Consider the following 12,559-nt stretch of genomic DNA (forward strand, 5'->3'; position numbering starts at 1 on the left):
ATCATATTTTCTTAGGACTTTATTACAATTCAATTTGTTTATATACACAAAAAAATAAACTGAAATAATAATGGCAATGTCTTATATTAATAAATAAGGTAAAACAAGTATGTAATTTCAATCATATAATAATTGGTCTTTGGGCATGATATATCAATAGTGCCATAGTTTTTTCCATATCTCATATTCGGCCCTCCATACTGAAGTTACTAGTGTAACCTTGTTTGACACTTATTCACACTATGAAACCACCATCTAGGATAGAAGCACATCCCAATGTCGATTTCCTTGAATCTTGCCACATTTGAAAGTTAAAATCAGTGTAACCGATATAAGTAAAATTTCTTTCGGAATACAAAAGCATATAATACCTCGTTCTCCATAAATACTTTAGTATATGCTTAATTGCTAACTTGTGTCTTCGTCCTGGATTCACCTGATATGGACTCACCAACCCCACTATGAAAAAGATATATGGTCATGTGCATAACATAGCATACATAAGACTTCATACTGTAGAAGCATAAGGAACCTTTTTCATGTTTTTTTCTTTATTTCACTGTCTTAGGACAATCATCCAAAGATAGATGAAATCCCGATACAAAAGGTTGATCTTCTTTCTTTGAATCGATCATTTGTATAACATTCTAAAATGTTGTCTATGTATGAAGCTTGGGATAGTGCTATCACTTTGTTCTTTTGATCCCTTAGGATTCAAATTACTAGAACAAATTAGCTTCTCCCAAGTCCTTCATGCTAAGCTGTTGGGTTAACGATAGTTTAACGATTATAATGTCCATATATCATTCCTAATTAGTAGAATGTCATCGACATAGAGAACAAGAAAGACCACTTTTCCATCCCAATAAATTTTGGCATAATGCCGAAAATTTCCCCCTAACATTTGATTATTTGGTCATTTTGGAGCACTTTAACCCTTAACATCTTTTGTTGTCAAATTGATCCATTTTTAACAGAGATGCTAACGTGGCTGTTAGTTGGCTAACGGTTAACATTAACCGCTAATGTGGCAGTCCAAATGTAATTAAATCTTGAAATGACACTCTTTTGTCTTATATGCCACGTCAGTAAATGTTTTTAAAATTATTAAAATTATTTTAAAATCATCATCATCATCATTTGAGCTTTAACTTTGGGAGTTCCATGATCTAACCAGAAGTCTAAATTCGCATTCACCAGCCAAAACAATATTGCATCATCAACATCAATTCCAATATCGTGATATTTCCCGTCCAAAAACCATCCTAAAAATGGGGTTAAATGTAACACCCCTAACCCATCTCTGTTGTCAGATTAGGGTTATAGAACATTACGGATCAATTAGAAAATATTTATCAACATGACATTCAATACTTTAATCTCATTCAAAATATATCAATGATAAGCTTTTGGTCCCTAAATAGAGCCTTCGTGTCCCTAAAAAAAGCTTTTAAGCCATTCAAAACTAAACTGAAACAAAATAGAAGTTTTAAGAAAAATTTGAAAATTTTCAAAAACAAAGGACACACGGTCGTGTGGAAATGCCCAGACCGTGTAACTTTTGAAATTGGGACACATAGTCATGTCTCTGCCCATGTAACTCATTGAGTTGAGCCACACAGCCGTGTCGCAGCCTATGCGCTAAACCGTGTAACACACTAACTTAACACACAAGACCGTGTCTCAAACCGTGTGTGGCACATGGCCAAGTGACACGGGTGTGTCCTAGGTCCTGTGCACCTAAATGAACCTTAAATGTCAAGTTTACCATTTCAAGCTTTCTTGGACACTAAGCAAACCATTTACCAACCATTTAGACCTATTCAAAATGACATTAAACAAGCTTAAATCATGTTATTTTCAAGCATCCTAAGTGCCTAACCAATGTACCGTCATTGGTACCACAAGTGTACACAATTATACAACATTATGAATCTTCACTCAAAACATGTCAATTCACACAACTTAACACCCAACAAATATGCCTATCATAGACACCTAAAATCACAATAAGTCAATAGAGACCATTTAATCATACATTAACTATAAGTTAATGTCAAAAACACCTTCCATTATTCATAATCCATATCAAGTCATTAATTAAACATTTGCCAAATAAACATCGAGGTCATATAATGATGTTCATGTTACGAATTTGCAAAAAGGATCACTTTATAAAAATATACATGCCAAAACCTAAGTAATGACCAAAACAAGCCTATTACATGCCATATAATCCAAAATAAACGTTCCAAAAACTACTGAAAATGGATGGCTACTGATCGCGTGATTTCGTGATAGGTTTTAAATATTTATAATTAATCGTTCTTGAAACTAACTATTATCGCGATGTAGGCAAGTGTACCTATCGAACAGTAATATAGTTTTAGCAAGACCGGATTGTCGAACCCAAAGGAACTAAAAGTACTAGTAATGATTGTCTTTTATTATCTAGCCTAAGAATAAAGAGGTTTTGTTTTAACTAACTAATTATCTAAACTAAGAACTCACAGAGAATAGAATTGGGGAATTGATTTTGGGAAAATCGATTGAATTAAGACAATACCTAAGGAAAAATCCACCTAGACTATACTTGTTTTTTTGGCTCTGAATCGGACGATTTATTCATTTAACTTGTTCCGTGGAGATCCATAAGTTATGTTATTATCCCTATTCAAGACTAATAACGTCTAATCCCTAGATTGAATAATTGAGACTTTTCTCTAATTAACACCCTAGGGTTGCATTAACTCGATCTATGGATCCTCTTATTAGGTTTCACCCTAATCCGGCAAAATCTTGTCACCCTATGTCTAGGTGCACAAACAACTCCGCTTAATTATGACAAATTTACTCTTAGACAGGGTCTATTCCTCCTCTGAATAAAAGCTTATCTTGAATCAGTATCCTGGGATATCAAAACAAGAATTAAGAACACATAATTAAGAACAAGTTAAATATTTATCATACAATTCAGAAAATAATGACAAGATTCGTCTTAAGTTTCATTCCCCTTAGGTGTTTAGGGGTTTTAGTCCATAACTAAATAAGAAAACATCTCAGAATAATAAAGAATATAAAACATAAAGAAAACCCAAAACTCCTAAAGGGCAAATTGAGGAGAGATCTTCAATCTTGATGATGAATCCGGCTTCTGAGATGGATTAATCGGCTTCCTTTGAGTAATTCCTTCCTTCCTCCATGTGTGTCTGCTTTTCTTCCTCCCTAGGGTGTATTTGTAGGCTTTGGAATGCCTAAGAGCCCTCAAAATTAGCCTTTTCTGAATTGGACTCAACTTGGGCTCGGTAGGGACATGCCCGTGTGACACACCCATGTACATTACTTCAGGCCGTGCTCGAGCCTGTCAAATTGACACGGCCTTGTGGTCTACCCGTGTGAGGAGGTCCAGGCCGTGTTGATTTCGTACTTTGGCCCATTTTCTCCATTTTTGGCCCGTTTCTTGTTCCTTTCGCCCTCCTATGCTCTCCTAAGTATAAAACATGAAATTAAAGCATTAAGAGCATCGAATTCACCAATTCTAATGGGAAATCATCCATAAAATGCGTTAAATTACGGTTTATCAAATACTCCCACACTGAAGCATTTGCTTGTCCTCAAGCAAAATTCTCAACTCATAATCAAAATAAATTATTCTCAACTTATAATTTCTATTGATAATATCTCAAAATAATCTATAGGTAATCATACATTGAGAATTCAACTCAAAAAACATAAAAGTTTCAAACACTCCAAGTTGAGCATTTTATTCTGAAAACATAGGTGTCTCCCCTCGTTTAGGTAATTACCTTGTATTCAAAATGTCACAGAGTTTTACATCCTCTCTAAAGATTCATTCAAATTACTCGAGGTGTTTAAGGACAATAAATGAAGCACTCAATAGTCAATAATGAAAAGTCATTACCATAGGCTTGCATGAAAATCAAATCTCCACCACTATAAATTGAAATGATACATCAATCAAAAGGTCTTTAGAGGGTTTTAATGAGGCTTGGTTAGGGGGTGTGGTCACAAGCTGAAAGAAAGTGTTAGAATCGAGATTGAGTTGAAAAATTACTTAACTAGAAAAATATTTAATCATCACTTACGTACAACATACCTCCTTCTCTGACTATGGAATTTAAATACTGAAGCTTACAAACAAAAGATCACTACTAATATGTATACATTTTTTTTTAAGAATGAGTTAAATAACATAGACTAACTATTAAGAACAAGACTTAGCTAACCAATTTATTCAACTCAAATCTCAACAAAAATAGGGATCAGATTAATTTAGGGGATTTCAACAATAATGTGTTAAGGGTTAATATTAAGGGTAATACAAGAAATGGCTTGTTAGCTCAATGGGTTATACTCAGGGTTAATCGTGGAGATGGGCTTTTCATGGCATGAGTGGGTTAATCCTAAGTGTCTTTCTCATTTTGACATATCAAATCAAATGGTGTGGTCTTGACATGCATAATCAAGCAAGTTCTAGAATAACAGTTCAATACTGACGCACTCAAAGCAATAATAAAAGTGAGCATGAAAGAATTAATAGATGCTCAAAAGGCTCAAAAATCTCACAAAAATTATGGCTTTTTGATATTTAAAACTTATGAATTCCAACTCAAAGTAATACCTAAACTTTGGGGAAACAACCTAAGATTTTAAATTCTTAAAAATCAACTTATCATGCTTGATTCTCTAATGTCTTAAAGTTTAAAAAATCAATGCATAAATTCCTATGTTTTAATTCAAGATATATCAATCAAAATCATAAATCAATTAAAATTTATCCTAAATATGATATGAAAGCTTTTCAAGAGAATAAGGCAGTCATTCAGGGATTTTTCTGATAGGGAAATGAAGTAAATACCCCCCACACTTAAGATGTACATTGCCCTCAATGCACAAAGATAGATATAAAAATATAAAAATAAGATAGGGAGAGAAGTGAAACTTCCTGAGTTGAAAATGGATGAAATTCCTAGATTAGCAAGAGCGAGTTGCTGGAAATACAACTGGAGGACAAACATGATTCTGAAGGACAAAAGGATAATTGGGGGAATAATTTCATAGTAATCTTAAAGATAAGTCATTTTAAAAACAAAAGAATCTTCAAAAATAAATAAAATAAAATCGATAATCTAATTTTTTTCCAAGTGGCATGGTCGGTTCACACGTCCGTGTAGATCGTGTCCCCCCCGTGTTTGTCGCAAAGTGAGATGTTGTCACACGGCCTTCGGGCATGCCCGTGTGTCTAGGCTGTGTGGCTACATGATCATGTTAGATGACCGTGTGTGATGTGGTTCGCTTCTCCCACGGTCATGTAGCTCTGTGCACGCCCATGTTATTTTCACAGTGTTGTCCACAGGTGATAAACACGGGTATGTCACATGCCCGTGTGCATTTGGCTGATTTGACCACAGCCAGATCACACGCCCATGGCCACTTATCGCATCTCGTGTTGGGAAAGATAACTTTTACCCAGTTTTCGCACGACCGTCTTGCACGGTCGTGTTTTCGTCTGTTATGGTCACAAGGTCCAAAGCACAGTTGTATAATCGCCGTGTGGAGTTGGGAACTTTTGCTTCAAAGACTCTCTTAGTGACTTAGATGTTTAAAAATTGAAATTTAAATAATTTAAAACTGTTAGTACCCGGGTTGCCTCCCGAAAAGTTCTTGTTTATAGTCTAAGCTCAACTGTTACCTTGTTGGTTTATTTAGGGCAGTTTGTGGAGTTGTAGCTCCTCTCCATCTTCTTTAAAATTCTCCCCGTTATAAAGTTTCAGACAATGTCCGTTTACTTTGAAAGTACGGTATGATGGGTGACTTACCTCTATTGTGTCATATGGAAGAACAGATTGAATTACTAAAGGTCCTGACCATCGTGATTTAAGTTTCCAAGGAAACAATTTGAGTCTTGAGTTGTATAGGAGGACAAGATCTCCAACTTCAAATTGTTTTTGTTGCTTTAAACGAGAGTCATGGCGCAGCTTTGTTGCTTCCTTGTATAGGCGTGAGTTTTCGTATGCATTGGCTCGCCACTCATCAAGTTCGTTCAGCTGCATCAACCTATTTTTTCCTCCAAGTTCGGGATCAAGGTTTAAAATTAGTAGCCCAAAAAGCTTTATGCTCTAGATCGAATGGTAGATGACAACTTTTTCCATAAACAAGTCTATAGGGTGATGTCCCTATGGGGGTCTTAAAAGTAGTTCTGTAAGCCCATAAGGCATCAACTACTTTCATTGCCCAATCTTTTCTGTTTGATTCTACTATTTTTTCAAGGATTCGTTTGATTTCTCAGTTTGTCACTTCAATTTGTCCGTTAGTTTGAGGATGGTATGGGGTAGTTGTTCTATGATGGACTCTGTATTTCTTAAGAGTTTTTTCAAATTGGGTATTACAAAAATGAGTGCCCCTGCCACTGATAATTGCTCTAGGTGTTTTGAATCTCGAGAAGAGTTTCTTAAGGAAACGTACTACAACTCTAGCATCATTAGTAGGTAGAGCTTAGGCTTCCACCCATTTGGACATATAATCAACTGCTACTAAGATGTATTTATTCCCAAATGAACTGGGGAATGGGCCCATGAAATCGATACCCCAAACGTCAAATATTTCACATGAAAGCATATAGTTTTGAGGCATTTCATCACGTTTAGATATGTTACCTGTCCGTTGGCATTTTTCACATGAGTAACGTACCTGTTAGCGTCTTTGAATAACGAGGGCCAATAAAAACCTGATTCACGTATTTTATGTACGATCTTAGTTACACTATAGAGTCCTCCAGTTGGCTCTGAGTGGCAATGTTCCAGTATTTTTTATGTTTCGGATCTTGTAACGCATCTTCTAATGAATTGATCTGCACATCTGCGAAAACGAAAAGGGTCGTCCCAAAAGTAATTTTTCACATCATTAAAAAATCGCTTCTTTTGCTAGTGTGTTAACCCGTTTGGGATAATGTTAGCGGCTAAAAAATTTGTGATGTCTGCAAACCAAGGTACCTCGGAGTCAGATATAGCGAAAAATTATTCTTCAAGAAACGAATCATTTATTTCAACTTCATCTAGTTCCTTGCTATTGAAGTTCTCAAACCTGGACAGATGATCAGCCGCGAGATTTTCAGCTCCTTTCTTATCCTAAATTTCCAAGTAAAATTCCTGCAATAGGAGAATCCATCGAATGAGTCGAGGTTTTACATCAGTTTTAGTTAAAAGGTAGCGAAGGGCAGAATGGTCAATGTAAACAACGACTTTAGACAATATGAGATATGATCGAAATTTATCAAATGCAAAAACCACAGCTAGCAATTCTTTTTCTATAGTAGTATAACTCTCTTGTGCAGCTGTCAAAGTTTTGCTAGCATAACAGATAGGTTGAAAATGCTTGTCTCTTCGCTGTCCCAATACTGCACCTACTGCAAAGTCACTCGCATCACACATTAATTCAAATGGTAAGTTCCAATCAGGTGCAATTATAATTGGAGCATTAATTAATTTATCCTTTAAAGTATTAAATGCTTGTAAGCACTCTTGATTGAAATTAAAAGGTATATCTTTTTCTAGCAATTTAGTCAAAGGCTTAGCTATTTTAGAAAAATCCTTAATAAATCTTCTATAAAAACCAACATGTCCTAAAAAGCTTCTAATAGCCTTAACCGAACTAGGAGAAGGTAACTTTTCAATTGTTTCTATTTTAGATTTGTCCACCTCAATCCCTTTACTAGAAATTTTATGCCCTAATACAATACCTTCTTGAACCATGAAGTGACATTTCTCCCAGTTAAGCACAAGATTCATTTTCTCACATCTTATTAAAACTCGTTTTAAATTTTTAAGGAAGAGATGGAAAGAGTTACCGAATACCGAGAAATCGTCCATAAATACTTCCATGATATCTTCCACGAGTTCGTCAAAGATGGCCATCATACAACGCTGAAAAGTGGCAGGAACATTACATAATCCAAAAGGCATTCTACGATAAGCGAACGTACCTTATGGGCATGTGAATGTCGTCTTTTCTTGATCTTCAGGAGCTATTGGGATTTGGAAGTAACCAGAGAGTCCGTCAAGAAAGCAGTAGTACATGTGCCCCGATAATCTTTCCAACATTTGGTCAATGAATGGCAAGGGGAAGTGATCTTTTCTTGTGGCATCATTCAGTTTCCTGTAGTCAATGCAAACTCTCCATCCTGTGACTGTCCTTGTTGGGATTAATTCATTCTTCTCATTGGTCACAACCGTCATGCCTCCTTTCTTAGGGACAACCTGCACTGGACTTACCCAAGAACTGTCGGAAATAGGATAAATAATTCCAGCATCTAGAAGTTTAATTACCTCAGGTTTAACAACTTCTTTCATGTTGGGGTTCAGTCGTCTTTGAGCTTGCACACACAGTTTGTATTCTTCTTCCATCAAAATTTTGTGGGTACAAAAAGAAGGGCTGATTCCTTTAATGTCTAAAATTTTCCACGCTATGGCCTTTTTGTGTTCTTTTAATACTTGGATTAACTCCTCTTTTTCCCTGGGTTGCAAGTTAGAAGCAATAATAACTGGTAATGTAGAATTATTTCCAAGGAATGTGTATTCCAAGTGGTTTGGTAATTGTTTAAGTTCCAGTTTGGGAGGCTCTTTAATAGAGGGTTTTTGCTTAAGTTTATTGTTTATCTTAATGCCCTCATATTCTACTTGTCTTGAAGAATGCTCATTAGGTTCATCATTTTTCTCCTCTTCTTGAGCTAGATACAGTTCTATCGTGTCTTTCTGTACAATTTCCTGAAAAGAGTCTTGAGTAGTATGATCAATAGAGTCAATAAAATAACATGAGTCATCCTGTTCCCTAGAAAACCTCATAGCATCATAAATTTTAAAGATAATCTCCTCGTCACCCACTCTAAGTACCAATTTATAGTCTCCCACATCGATTACAGCCCTAGCAGTGGCTAAAAATGGGCGCCCTAAAATTAAGGGCACTTCCACATCTTCATCCATGTCAAGCACAACAAAGTCAACAGGAAATATAAGTTTATCTACTTTCATAGGTATGTCTTCTATAATACCCCTAGGATATTTAACAGATCTATCGGCTAATTGAATACTCATCCTAGTAGGTTTAGGCTCCCCAAGACCAAGTTGTTTGAACATTTTATATGGCATCAAATTAATGCTAGCGCCTAAATCAGCTAGTGCTTTCTCAACATTCAGACTACCAATTAAGCAAGGGATAGTGAAACTTCCTGGATCTTTCAGTTTGGTTGGCAGCTTGTTTTGGAGTATGGCTGAGCACTCCTCGTTGAGTTTTACTGTAGATAAGTCCTCGAACTTCATTTTATTTGTTAAAAGCTCTTTCAAGAATTTTGTGTAGGTAGGCATCTGCGAGATGGCTTCAACAAAAGGTAAGTTGCTATGTAATTGCTTAAAAAGTTCAAGAAACTTATCGAATTGTGCATCAATGCGGTCTTTTTTCAATTTTACTGGGTATGAAACCGGTGGTTTATATTCCTTCGGCACTGGGTTGTCACTATTTTCGTGTTTTTCTTCCCTCCTTTCGCTTGTCACAGATTCTTGTGTTAGCTTCTTTTCAGATTCCACTAACACTTTCCCACTCCTTAGTGTAACTACTTTTACATGCTCTTTTGATTTGGTGTTACTAGGTAAACTTCCTAGTGGTCTTTCTGAAATTAGTTTGGACAGCTGGCCTATCTGCGTTTGGAGCCCTTGGATCGATGCTTGTTGATTCTTAAGTCCTGTCATATTATTCTAGAAACGAGTTTCTAACACCGATATAAACTTTGAGAGTATCTCTTCAAGGTTCGGCTTCTTTTCCTATTGGTAGGGTGGTTGTTGGTAGCTTGGAGGTGGTCTCTGATTTTCTTGGCCTCCCCAGGAGAAATTTGGGTGGTTCCTCCAACCCGCATTGTAAGTGTTACTATATGGATTGTTTTGAGATCGAGAATTATTACCCATGTAATTTAACTGCTCGTTATCCATGTTGTGGCCATAAGGTTGGTTTCCGAATGGCTTGTTCCACCTCCACTTGCTTCGCATTGCATTACTGGATGTACCTGAGTAGAACTAAGTAAACCATCAATCTTTTTATTTAGAAGTTCTACCTAGTTTGATAGCATAGTAACCGAATCGACATTATAAACGCCGGTTGTTTTCATTGGCTTTTTCCTCATGACTTGCCACTAATATTTATTCAGTGGCATATCCTCCATAAACTCATAAGCATCTTCAGGTGTTTTATTATTGATGGTTCCGCCAGTAGCTGCGTCAACCATTTGTTGTGTCGAAGGATTCAGGCCATTATGGAACGTTTAAACCTGTAGCCAAAGCGGTAACCCATGGTGAGGGCACCTTTTCAATAAGTCCTTGTATCTCTCTCAGGCATCGTAAAGAGTTTCTAAGTCCATCTGCACAAACGAAGAGATATCATTACGTAATTTGGCCATTTTAGACAACAGGAAATATTTTAATAGAAATTTTTTGGTCATTTGTTCCCAAGTAGTGATTGACCCTCGTGGTAACGAGTTCAACCACTATTTAGCTTTGTTCCTCAATGAAAAGGGAAATAACCGAAGACATATGGCATCATCAGAAATGCCATTGATTTTAAATGTATCGCATAGTTCCAAAAAGTTTGCTAAGTGAGCGTTGGGATCTTCATCCTGCAAACCATCAAACTGAACAAATTGTTGTATCATTTGAATTGTGTTAGGTTTCAGTTCAAAAGCATTTGTAGCTAAAGCAGGTCTAACTATGCCTGATTCAGTTCCTGTTAAAGAAGGTTTAGCATAATCATACATAGTGCATGGAGCAGGATTTCGATTAACCGCGATTACAGGAGGTAGTTGATTGTCTTGGTTTTTAACCATCTCTTCGGTTGGGGGTTGAGTATCGTCCTCTTACTCGTTCTCTGTGTATCTTAAACTTCGCCTTATTTCTCTTTGGTTTTTGCAAACTGTGCGATCGATTTCTTCGTCAAAAAGTAGTGGTCCTGACGGGTTTCTTCTAGCCATAAACTATAAAAACCTGCCAAGAGAAAGAAAAAGTAAATTAATAAATAATAAAAAATTAAAATAAATTGCAAGAAAAATAAATAGCTAAAGTAATAAAAATTAAGCGTCCCTAATATCTTAGTTCCCCGATAACGGAGCCAAAAACTTGATCGCGTGATTTCGTGATAGGTTTTAAATATTTATAATTAATCATTCCTGAAACTAACTATTATCGCGATGTAGGCAAGTGTACCTATCGAATAGTAGTATAGTTTTAGCAAGACCAGATTGTCGAACCCAAAGGAACTAAAAGTACTAGTAATGACTGTCTTTTTATTATCTAGCCTAAGAATAAAGAGGTTTTGTTTTAACTAACTAATTATCTAAACTAAGAACTCATAGAGAATAGAAATGGGGAATTGCTTTTGGAAAAATCTATTGAATTTAGACAATACCTAAGGAAAAATCCACCTAGACTATACTTGTTATTCTGGCTCCGAATCGGATGATTTATTCATTTAACTTGTTCCGTGGAGATCCTTAAGTTATGTTATTATCCCTATTCAAGACTAATAACGTCTAATCCCTAGATTGAATAATTGAAACTAGGGTGGCATTAACTCTATCTATGGATCCCCTTATTAGGTTTCACCTTAATCCGGCAAAATCTTGTCACCCTATGTCTAAGCATGAAAACAAATCTGCTTAATTATGACAAATGTACTCTTAGGCAGGGTCTATTCCTCCTCTGAATAAGAGCTTATCGTGAATCAGTATCCTGGGACATCAAAACAAGAATTAAGAACACATAATTAGGAACAAGTTAAATATTTATCATACAATTCAGAAAATAATAACAAGATTCATCTTAGGTTTCATTCCCCTTAGGTATTTAGGGGTTTTAGTTCATAACTAAATAAGAAAACATCTCAGAATAATAAAGAATACAAAACATAAAGAAAACCCAAAACTCCTGAAGGGGAAATTGAGGAGAGATCTTTAGTCTTGATGATGAATCCGGCTTCTGAGATGGATCAATCAGCTTCCTTCGAGTAATTCCTTCCTTCCTCCATGTGTGTCTCCTTTTCTTCCTCCCTAGGGTGTATTTATAGGCTTTGGAATGCCTAAAAGCCCTCAAAATTAGCCTTTTCTGAATTGGACTCAACTTGAGCTCGGCAGGGACACGCCCGTGTGACACACCTGTGTGCGATTACTTCAGGTCGTGCTCGAGCCTGCCAAATTGACACGGCCATGTGGCCTGCCCATGTGAGGAAGTCCAGGCCGTGTTGATTTCTTACTTTGGCCCATTTTCTCTATTTTTGGCCCATTTCTCGTTCCTTTCGCTCTCCTATGCTCTTCTAAGTATAAAACATGAAATTAAAGCACTAGAAGCATCGAATTCACCAATTCTTATGGGAAATCATCCATAAAATGAGTTAAACATGGGGTAAAAATATGTATAAATTACGGTTTATCAGATAGTGTGACTCGAGTGCTGATCCTGTAATGCCTTGATTAATTTAATTTTATTTCTGTGAATTTTGATATAAA

At 36.2% G+C, this 12,559-nt stretch overlaps 1 non-coding gene across 1 annotated transcript; it reads left to right on the forward strand.

Moving 5' to 3' along the window:
- The first annotated feature begins 10,349 nt into the window (after positions 1-10,349).
- On the forward strand, positions 10,350-10,456 carry LOC121210723 (small nucleolar RNA R71). The gene has a single exon (XR_005905836.1). It is a non-coding gene; the product is annotated as a small nucleolar RNA R71 (small nucleolar RNA).
- Positions 10,457-12,559: the final 2,103 nt, after the last annotated feature.

The sequence above is a fragment of the Gossypium hirsutum genome, chromosome A11 (assembly GCF_007990345.1).
Source record: "Gossypium hirsutum isolate 1008001.06 chromosome A11, Gossypium_hirsutum_v2.1, whole genome shotgun sequence".
Classification (NCBI taxonomy): domain Eukaryota; kingdom Viridiplantae; phylum Streptophyta; class Magnoliopsida; order Malvales; family Malvaceae; genus Gossypium; species Gossypium hirsutum.